Consider the following 11,571-nt stretch of genomic DNA (forward strand, 5'->3'; position numbering starts at 1 on the left):
GCTACGGAACAAGTAAAGAGACTTACCGGTAACGAGATTGTACAAGGTATAGGGATACCGACGATCGAATCTCGGGCAAGTTCTATACCGACAAACAAAGGGAATTGTATACGGGATTGATTGAATCTTTGACATCATGGTTCATCTGATGAGATCATCATGGAACATGTGGGAGCCACCATGGGTATCCAAACCCCGCTGATGGTTATTGGCAGGAGAGGTGTCTCGGTCATGTCTGCATGCCTCCCGAACCCGTAGGGTCTACACACTTAAGGTTTGATGACGCTAGGGTTATAGGGAATTGTTATACGAGGTTACCGAAGGTTGTTTGGAGTCCCAAGTGAGATCCCGGACGTCACGAGGAGCTCCGGAATGGTCCGAAGGTAAATATTGATATATAGGATGGATGGGTTTGGACGCCGGAAATGTTTCGCGCACCACTGACAACGTGCTGGGACCACCGGAAGGGTTCCGGAGGCCCACCGGGAGGGGCCACCAGCCCCAGGATGCTACATGGGCCAAGTGTTAGAGGGAACCACCCCCTGGATGTGCTGGTGCGCCCCCAAACCCATCCCAAGGCACCAAGAGAGGGAAGGGGGGGGACCCTAAGTCAGGTGGGCCTTAGGCCCACCAAGGGGTGAGCCACCCCCTCCTCCCCTCCTGGCCGCCACCTCGTGGCGCCATCTAGGGCTGCCGCACCCCTTAGGGGTGGGAACCCTAAGGGGGGTGCCACCCTCCCTTTCCCCTATATATAGTGGGGGGTTTTGGCCATTGGAGACACGACAATTTATCTCTCTCTCAGCGCAGCACTTCTTCCCTTCTTCCTCATCTCCCACGGTGCTTGGCGAAGCCCTGCCGAGAGACCTCGTCGCTCCATCGCCACCACGTCGTCGTGCTGACGGAGCTCTTCCCCGACCTATCCCTCCTCCTTGCTGGATCAAGGTGCGGGCGACGTCACCGGACTGCACGTGTGTTGAACGCGGAGGTGTCGTGGTTCGGCACTAGATCGGAATCACACCGCAATCTGAATCGTAGCGAGTACGACTCCATCAATCGCGTTCTAGCAACGCTTCCGCTTAGCGATCTTCAAAGGATGAAGATGCTCTCACCCCTCTCTCCTTGCTGGTTCCTCCATACGAAGATCTAAATATGGCATAGGAATTTATTTAAATTTTGCTACGTTAACCTATAGTGGCATCCGAGCCAGGTTTTCTATGCATAGATTCTTTCCACGAGTAGAACACAAAAAGGTTGTGGGCGCTAATTTTGTCAATTGCTTGCCACTACTAGTCTTATTAATTTCCGGCGGTATTGTGGGATGAAGCGGCCCGGACCGACCTTACACGTACGCTTACGTGAGACAGTTTCCACCGGCTAACATGCACACGGTGCATAAGGTGGCTAGCAGGTGTCTGTCTCTCCCACTCTATTCGGATTGGATTTGATGAAAAGGGTCCTTATGAAGGGTAAATAGCTTTGGCATATCATTGTTGTGGCTGTCACGTAGGTAAGAAGGCGTTCTTGCTAGAAACCCAAATCAACCACGTAAAACTTGCAACAAAAATTAGAGGACGTCTAACTTGTTTTTGCAGGGTTTGACATGTGATGTGATATGGCCAAAGGATGTGATGTTACATGTGTGATGTATGAGATGATCATGTTCTTGTAATAAGATTCACGACTTGCATGTCGATGAGTATGACCACCGACGGGAGCCATAGGAGTTGTCTTAATTTATTGTATGAGATGCAACGCCATGTGTTTACTACTTTTACTTCATTGATAACGGTTAGTTGTAGTAGTAGTAGTAGTTGGCGTGACAAATTCACGGAGACACGATGATGGAGATCATGGTGTCACGACGGTGACGATGATGATCATGCGATGCCCGAAGATGGAGATTGAAGGAGCAAAGATGATAATGGCCATATCATGTCACTATATGATTGCATGTGATGTTTATCATGTTTTTTCATCTTATTGCTTAGAACGACGGTAGCATAATAAGATGATCCCTCTAAATAATTTCGACGAGCCTAGCATGTACAAACATGGTCTCGAATACGAGAGACCGAAAGGTCGAACATGAGTCGTATGGTTGAATACGGTCAGCATGAAGATGCTCACCATCGACGACTAGTCCGTCTCACGTGATGATCGGACGCGAGGTAGTCGACATGGAACATGCAACACTTAGATGACTAGAGGGATGCCGATTTAAGTGGGAGTTCATACATAATTTTATTAAATGAACTTAATTATCATGAACTTAGTGTAAAAGTTGTCTTTACAAATATTGTAGATCCAATGGCCAATGCACCTGTCAACCTCAATTTCAACGCGTTCCTAGAGAAAAACAAGCTGAAAGATGATGGTAGCAACTATGCGGCCTGGGTTCACAACTTGAGGCTCATCCTCATTGCATCCAAGAAGGCCTATGTCCTTGATGCGCCGCTAGGTGACCCTCCTGTTCCTACGCAACTCAAGATGTTCAGAACGTCTGGCAAGCGTGGAGTGATGACTACTCTCTGGTTAGGTGTGGCATGCTATACAGTTTAGAATCGGGGCTCCAAAGGTGTTTTGAGCAACACGGAGCATATGAGATGTTCCAGGAGCTGAAGCTAGTTTTTCAAGCTCATGCCCAGGTCGAGAGATATGAAGTCTTCGGTAAGTTATTTAGCTGCAACATGGAGGAGAACAGTTCTGTTAGTGAGCATATTATCAGAATGTTTGGGTTGCACGGTCGTCTGACTCACCTTGTAGTCGAACTTCCGGATGACGTTGTAATTGACAGAATCCTCCAGTCTCTGCCACCAAGCTACAAGGGTTTTGTGCTGAACTACAAGATGCAAGGGATGGAGAAGACCATTCCCGAGTTGTACTCGATGCTGAAATCTGCAGAAGTAGAAGTCAAGAAAGAGCATCAAGTGTTGATGGTCAATAAGACCATCAATTTCAAGAAGGGCAAGGGTAAGAAGAACTTCAAGAAAGACGGCAAAGCCATTGCCATGCCTGGTAAGCCTTCTGTCGGGAAGAAGAAAAAGAATGGACCCAAGCCTGAGACTGAGTGCTTCTATTGCAAGAGAAACAATCACTAGAAGCGGAACTGCCCCAAGTACTTAGCGGATAAGAAGGCCAGCAACGTTAAAGGTATATATGATATACATGTTATTGATGTGTACCTTACCAGCGTTCGTAGTAGCTCCTAGGTATTTGATACCGGTGTTGTTGCTCACATTTGCAACTCAAAGCAGGAACTGCGGAATAAACAAAGGCTGGCTAAGGACGAGGTGACAATGCGCGTCGGTAATGGCTCCAAGGTCGACGTGATCGCCGTCGGCACGCTGCCTCTACATCTACCTTAGAGATTAGTTTTAAACCTTAATAATTTTTATTTAGTACCAACTTTGAGCATGAACATTGTATCAGAGTCTTGCTTAATGCAAGACGTCTACTCATTTAAGTCAGAGAATAATGGTTGTTCTATTTATATGAGTGATATGTTTTATGGTCATGCTCCGCAGGTGAATGGTTTATTCTTGATGAATCTCGATCGTGATGTTACACATATTCATAGTGTGAATACCAAAAGATGCAAGGTTGATAATTATAGTCCCACATACTTGTGGCACTGTTGCCTTGGTCATATCGGTGTCAATTGCATGAAGAAACTCCATACTGATGGACTGTTAGAGTCTCTTGACTTTGAATCGTTTGACACATGCGAACCGTGCCTCATGGGCAAGATGACTAAGACTCCATTCTCAGGAATAATGAAGAGAGCAACCGACTTATTGGAAATAATACATACTGATGTGTGTGGTCCAATGAACGTTGAGGCTCGCGAGGGCTATCATTATGTTCTCGCTCTCACCGATGATTTGAGTAGATATGGATATATCTACTTGATGAAGCACAAGTCTGAAACATTTGAAAGTTTCAAGGAATTTTAGAGTGAGGTTGAGAATCAACGTGACAAGAAAATAAAGTGTCTATGATCTGATAGTGGTGGAGAATATTTGAGTCACGAGTTCGGCACACACCTAAGGAAATGTGGAATTGTTTCACAACAGACGCCGCCTGGCACACCGCAACGTAACAGAGTGTCTGAACGTCGTAATCACACTTTATTAGATATGGTACGATCTATGATGTCTCTTACCAACTTACCGCCATCATTTTGGGGATACGCATTGGAAACTGTAGCATTCACTTTAAATAGGGCACCGACTAAATCCGTTGAGAGGACACCGTATGAATTATTGTTTGGCAAGAAACCTAAGCTATCGTTTCTAAAAGTTTGGGGCTGTGATGCTTATGTGAAGAAACTTCAACCAGAAAAGCTCAAACCCAAAGCAGAGAAATGCGTATTCATAGGATACCCTAAGGAAACTATTGGGTATACCTTCTACCTTAATTCCGAAGGTAAAATTTTTGTTGCCAAGAACGGATCCTTTCTAGAGAAAGAGTTTCTCTCGAAAGAAGTAAGTGGGAGTAAAGTAGAACTTGATGAGGTAATTGTACCCCTTCTCGAACCGGAGAGTAGCGCAGCGCGGGAAATTGTTCCTGTGGCGCCTACGCCAACTGAAGAGGAAGTTAATGATGATGATCATGTAGCTTCGAATCAAGTTGCTACTGAACCACAAAGGTCCACTAGGGTACGTTCCACACCAGAGTGGTACGGCAACCCTGTGATGGAAATCATGTTGTTACACAACGGTGAACCTTCGAACTATGAAGAAGCAATGGCGGGCCAGGATTCCAACAAATGGCTTGAGGCCATGAAATCCGAGATAGGATCCATGTATAAGAACAAAGTATGGACTTTGGTGGACTTGCTTGATGATCGGCGAGCCATAGAAAATAAATGGATCTTCAAGAAGAAGACTGACGCAAACGGTAATGTGACCGTTTATAAAGCTTGACTTGTTGCAAAGGGTTTTCGACAAATTCAAGGAGTTGACTATGATGAGACTTTCTCTCCCGTAGCGAAGTTGAAGTCAGTCTGAATCATGTTAGCAATTGCCGCTTTTCATGATTGTGAAATTTGGCAAATGGACGTCGAAACAGCATTCCTTAACGGGTATCTTAAGGAAGAGTTGTATATGATGCAACCAGAAGGTTTTGTCGATCCTAAGAGAGCTAACAAGGTATGCAAGCTCCAACGCTCCATCTATGGGCTAGTGCAAGCATCTCGGAGTTGGAACATTCGCTTTAATGAGGTGATTAAAGTGTTTGGGGGTTTATACAGGTTTATGGAGAAGCCTGTTTGTACAAGAAAGTGAGTGGGAGCTCTGTAGCTTTTCTCATACTATATGTGGATGACATATTAATGATGGGGAATAATATAGAGTTATTGGAGAGCATAAAGGCCTACTTGAACAAGAGTTTTTCAATGGAGGACCTTGGAGAAGTTGCATACATATTAGGCATCAAGATCTATAGATATAGATCGAGATGCCTCATAGGTCTTTCACAAAGTACATACCTTGACAAGACATTGAAGAAGTTCAATATGGAAAACTCGAAGAAGGGGCTCTTGCCAGTTTTGCAAGGTAAGAGATTGAGTAAGACCCAGTCACCGACCACGGCAGCGGATAGAGAGAAGATGAGTACTGTCCCCTACGCTTCAGCCATGGGCTCTCTAATGTATGCCATGCTGTGTACCAGACCTGATATAAACCTTGCCATAAGTTTGGTAGGGAGGTACCAAAGTGAGCCCGGTATGGAACACTGGAAAGCGGTCAAGAATATCCTTAAGTACCTGAAAAGGACTTAGGAGATGTTTCTCGTTTATGGAGGTGACGAAGAGCTCGTCGTAAAGGGTTACGCCGATGCTAGCTTCGACACAGATCCGGATGACTCTAAGTCACAAACCGGATACGTGTATGTATTAAATGGTGGGCAGTGAGCTAGTGCCGCAACAAGCAAGACGTCATGGTAGCATCTACATGTGAAGCAGAGTACATAGCTGCTTCGAAATCAGCTCATGCAGGGATCTGGATGAAGGAGTTCATCACCGACCTTGGAGTGGTTCCAAGCGCGTCAGGTCCAATGACACTCTTCTGTGATAACACTAGAGCCATTGCCATAGCCAAGGAGCCCAGATTTCACCGGAAGACCAAGCACATCCAACGCCGCTACAACTCCATCCAGGACCAGGTCCAGAGAGGAGTCATAGATATTTGTAAAGTACACACGGATCTGAATATTGCAGACCCGTTGACTAAACCTCTTCCTCGAGCAAAACATGATCAACACCACAAGGCTATGGGTGTTCGATTCATCACAATGTAACTAGATTACTGTTGGAAATATGCCCTAGAGGAAATAATAAAATGGTCATTATCATATTTCCTTGTTCATGATAATCGTCTATTTGTTCATGCTATAACTGTATTAACAGGAAACAGTAATACATGTGTGAATAAATAGATCACAATGTGTCCCTATCAAGCCTCTAGTTGGCTAGCTCGTTGATCAATAGATGATCATGGTTTCTTAATCATGGACATTGTATGTCATTGATAACGGGATCACATCATTAGGAGAATGATGTGATGGACAAGACCCAATCCTAAGCATAGCACTAGATCGTGTTGTTCGTATGCTAAAGCTTTTCTAGTGTCAAGTATCTTTTCCTTCGACCGTGAGATTGTGCAACTCCCGGATACCATAGGAGTGCTTTGGTTGTATCAAACGTCACAACGTAACTGGGTGACTATAAAGGTGCACTGTGGGTATCTCTGAAAGTGTGTGTTGGGTTGGCACGAATCGAGATCGGGATTTGTCACTCCGTGTGACGGAGAGGTATCTCTAGGCCCACTCGATAGAACATCCTCATAATGAGCTCAATGTGACTAAGGAGTTAGTCATGGGATGATGTGCTACAGAACGAGTAAAGAGACTTGCCGGTAACGATATTGAACAAGGAACTAACAAGTGGTTTTCAGCAAGGTATTCTCTGCAAGCACTGAAATTATCGGTAACAAATAGTTGTGTGATAAGATAATTCATTGAAAGTAGCAAGTAACAATAGTAACAAAGGTGCAGAAAGATGGCCCAATCCTTTTTGTAGCAAGGGACAAGCCTGAACAAACTTTTATATGAGGTAAAGCACTCCCGAGGACACATAGGAATTTCTGTCAAGCTAGTTTTCATCATGTTCATATGATTCGTGTTCGCTACTTTGATAGTTTGATATGTGGGTGGACCGGTGCTTGGGTGCTGACCTTACTTGGACAAACATCCTACTTATGATTAACCCCTCTTGCAAGCTTCCGCAACTACGAAATAAGAATTAAGACTAAGTCTAACCATAACATTAAACTAGTGGATCCAAATCAGCCCCTTACGAAGCAACGCATAAACTAGGGTTTAAGCTTCTTCACTCTAGCAACCCATCATCTACTTATTACTTCCCAATGCCTTCCTCTAGGCCCAAATCATGGTGAAGTGTCCTGTAGTCGACGTTCACATAACACCACTAGAGGAAAGACAACATACAACGCATCAAAATATTGAGCGAATACCAAATTCACATGACTACTTATAGCAAGACTTATCCCATGTCCTCAGGAACAAAAGTGACTACTCACAAAGCATAATTATGTTCATGACCAGAGAGGTATTTAATGGCATTAAGGATCTGAACATATGATCTTCCACCGAGTAATCCAACTAGCATCAACTACAAAGAGTAATTAACACTACTAGCAACCTTACATGTACCAATCGAAGTCGCGAGACGGAGATTGGTTACAAGAGATGAACTAGGGTTTGGAGATGAGATGATGTTGATGAAGATGTTGATGGAGATGAGTCCCCTCCAACGCGAGGAGTGTTGGTGATGACGATGGCGATGATTTCCCCCTCCGGGAGGGAAATTTCCCCGGCAGGACGGCCGTGCCGAAGCTCTAGATTTGTTCTGCTCAAGTTCCACCTCGTGGCGGCGGCGTCTCCTCCCAAAAGCCTCCTCTTGATTTTTTCTGGAACGTAACCCTCCTTATAGTAGAAGACGGGAGACGGAGGGGCAACAGGGGGCCCACAAGCCACCCAGGCGCGGCCAGGGGGGCAGGTCGCGCCTGGCAGGCTTGTGGCCTCCTGGTGGCTCCCCTCCAATACTTCTTCCGCCCAGTATTTTTTATGAAATCCAAAATAATTCCTCGTTGATTTTCACGGCTTTTGGAGTTGCGCAGAATAGGTATCTCAAACTTGCTCCTTTTTCAGACCAGAATTCCAGCTGCCGGCATTCTCCCTCTTCATGTAAACCTTATAAAATAAGAGAGAAAAGGCATAAGTATTGTACCGTAAAGTGTAATAACAACCCATAAAGCGATAAATATCAACATAAAAGCATGATGCAAAATAGACGTATCAACTCCCCCAAGCTTAGACCTCGCTTGTCCTCAAGCGGAAGCCAAGATCAATAAATATGCCCACATGTTTAGAGATAGAGGTGTCGATAAAACAAAATATGGACATGCAGGCATCATGATCATATTTAGAACAACAATAACATCATATAATCTCTTATGCTAAAGTGACAATTCGTTCACAAAGTAAAGTATGGATCAAGAACCTTATTGAGAATTAACAACCAATAGCCTTTAATCATTGAAGCAATTGCAATTTATCATAACATCGGAAAGAGTCAAATAAGAGCTTGTAAAGAAAATCCACATACTCAATCATCCTTTCGTCTTCTACAATTGCTAAAACTCACGTGGTACTCATGATGTCAAAGTTTCAGTTGGACATAGAGAAAGATAGGGGCTTATAGTTTCGCCTCCCAACTACTTACCTCAGGGGTAATGTCAACAATAGTAATTCATGAATACTTACTTCCAACTTCACATATGAATATAGATATTTCCCTAGCACATGACGCTTGGCAAGATAATGGCGAAATAAGGAATTGGTGTCGATCACCATGACTCTTTTGAAGATAAAAAGTAAAGGTACAATATAGGCCCTTCGCAGAGGGAAGTAGAGGTTGTCATGCGCTTTTGAGGTTTGGATGTGTGACCTCTTAGTGTGGAGGAAAGTGTAATGCCCCAGAGTGTAACTTGCCTTATTTGGAACCTTCTGTATGTGGGTCCATCTTGTCATTACCATGGGAGATCAATGCATGTGCTATTTCATGTGGTGCTTACCTTGTCCTGTTTCCCTTTGCATGCATGCATCGTTATCATTCCATGTCTCTTGTGTTTGTTGCTAATGTGATCATGTATGTGGTGTGACATGTGGTGAGGACATGTGAAGTGATGTGGGTTGTGGTTTGAAAGTAGAGAGCAACTATGTTGGTTTGCAACTAGGTTTCAAAACTTCTTCCTCTCTATTTATCTCAAGCTCAAGTTTCACTTGCTCCATCCCTGTTTAAAAAATGCTCATGTTTTAGTTTGAATTGTGGTGGATGTGATGCTATGTTTTTAGTGTTGTGAAACTTTGTTTGAGTGGTGTTAATATTCACAAAATAGATTAATTAATTCTATTTTGTAAATATTTATATGCTCCACAAATTCCCTTTTCATTTTATCTAAATAGGTCATAATTCCTTATGACAAGGGGTATTTTTGTTTTATTTTTAGGGTCAACAGTGTTGCGTGTGCATTTGTTTTGCCTCTGTTTGTTTTGTAAATAGAAAACCCCAGTGGGTTTTCTTTTTCTCTATCTGGCGCCTTCGAGTGGGCTTTCTCCCACTGGCTGGCCCAACTCCTCCTCGCGCGCAACCCTTCCCTGTAGACGCCGTCTTCCTTCCTCCTCCTTCCGTCAGTTCGTCAGAGAGAGAGAGGCAAGACAAAGAGCGACGCCGTCTCACGGACGTCGAGGTGGCTCCCTCGCCCCTTTATTTAATCTAGGCGTCTGTGTTGTGGCCTAGGGTTCCTCCCTAGCCGCCGCCACTTCTTTCCCCATCTCCTCCTCCCTCTCCCTCGCCGGCAGCAGGTAAGCGAGCGCCTCCTCCGCCATGGCCGAGCTGTGCGAAGCTCCTCGCCGTCGCTTCCGTGCCCCTGCATCCTCTCCAAGCCTTAGGCGAGCACGCGGGACCTCAAGGGGATCCATTCCCACAGCTAGGAGGAGCAGATTGGGTCTGCTCGCCCTACATCGACGATGGCTTCTTCCTCGCCGTCGATCTCCTCCGCCTCGGCTTCTTCCTCTTCTTCCCGACTTCCTCTCCGGCAGGCTCGGCTTCCTCAACTAGTGGGTAAGCACGAGTATCATTCCCTTCCCCCGTAGCTAGATCATGCGTGTAGGAACCGTAGCCGCGCCACCGTTCCTCTTTCTGTCGCCGGCGCCGCCGTGCTTGTTGCAGCAGTAGGTGTAGGCCTTCCCGTGGCGAGCTTAGTGTAGAAATGGAACCCTGGGAGCCCCTTCTCCCTTCCATCAACGAGCCGTTTCCCAATTTGAAGTAGAACTCCGGCGGTGACTTCCCCTGTTCCGGCCACCATCGGGCAGAGGTGGATCCAGAGGGGGTTGCTCAAAAGAGCAGAGCCCTCCTCTCTGTTAACATCCGAGCGCGTAGCAGAGTGGTAGGTGGGTTTTGGTGCAGTTGATGGTTGTGGGTTCGAGTCCCACAGCGTGCACCCCTTTTGTATTTTTGTTTCGGGCACAATAGCTTCAGTAGAAGGTTTACCCTGCTCCCTTCCTTGAATCTGTCGAGCCACAGGAGACTAGCCCAGTGGTGCTAGTGTTGGTGGTGATCCAGGGGCACCTGGGTTCGATTCCCTCCCAAGCCCCTTTTATTTTTGCCTTTCCTTTTGCTGTTTTTCATTTGTTTGCTATGTTAATTGCTGTGGTATGCTAGGACAACATGTGTGATATTTGTTTTGCCTCCCACCAGTAGGTTTTATTGTAAGTTTTAGTTAGTGATTGATGTGGTGTGTGTAGGTGATGCTTATGCATGTGCTTGTGCTAGTGTATGTGTGAGCAAGCTACCATGTATGTGTGTGTGTGTTAGTATGTGTGTATTGTACTAGGGTAGTGATGTATATGTGTGTGTGTTACTCATGTGCATGAGTGATGAGCTTATGCACTAGGTTGTGCAAGTGTGTGAGTGAGTATGTGTGTGGGTCCCCCCCCCACATACTTTGTGGTAGTTGTAGGTGATCATGGGGTGTGATGTGTGTGTCTGCATGTGTGTGTGTGACACCCACATGCCCAAGGCATGGCATAGCCTTAGTGAGCACTTGTGTGCAAGCTTGTAAGTGTGTGAGTTAGGGATAGTGATGTGAGTGTATGTATGTGAGTGTATGTATGTGAGTGTGAGTATGCTTGAGGCATGTGTGTATGAATGGTGATGTGCTATGGCACACATACATGAGGTCTAAACCCTCATGTAACCATTGTATTTGTGGGTGTGTGCTAATGCATGTGTAGGTGATGATCTAGTGATATGCACATGTGATATAGCACTTTGTATCTTTGTGATTCCATGTATATTTTCTTCTTAGCTTTGTGCCCATGTGTTCTATGCAAGTACCTAGGTATTATATATGATTTTGGGGTAGAATCATCCTAGGAATCCAATGGTAGAATCAGATTCCACTTTGGAACAATTTCTGGGAATGTCAT

This window comes from Hordeum vulgare, chromosome 7H, assembly GCF_904849725.1.
Source record: "Hordeum vulgare subsp. vulgare chromosome 7H, MorexV3_pseudomolecules_assembly, whole genome shotgun sequence".
In the NCBI taxonomy this organism is placed as follows: Eukaryota; Viridiplantae; Streptophyta; class Magnoliopsida; order Poales; family Poaceae; genus Hordeum; species Hordeum vulgare.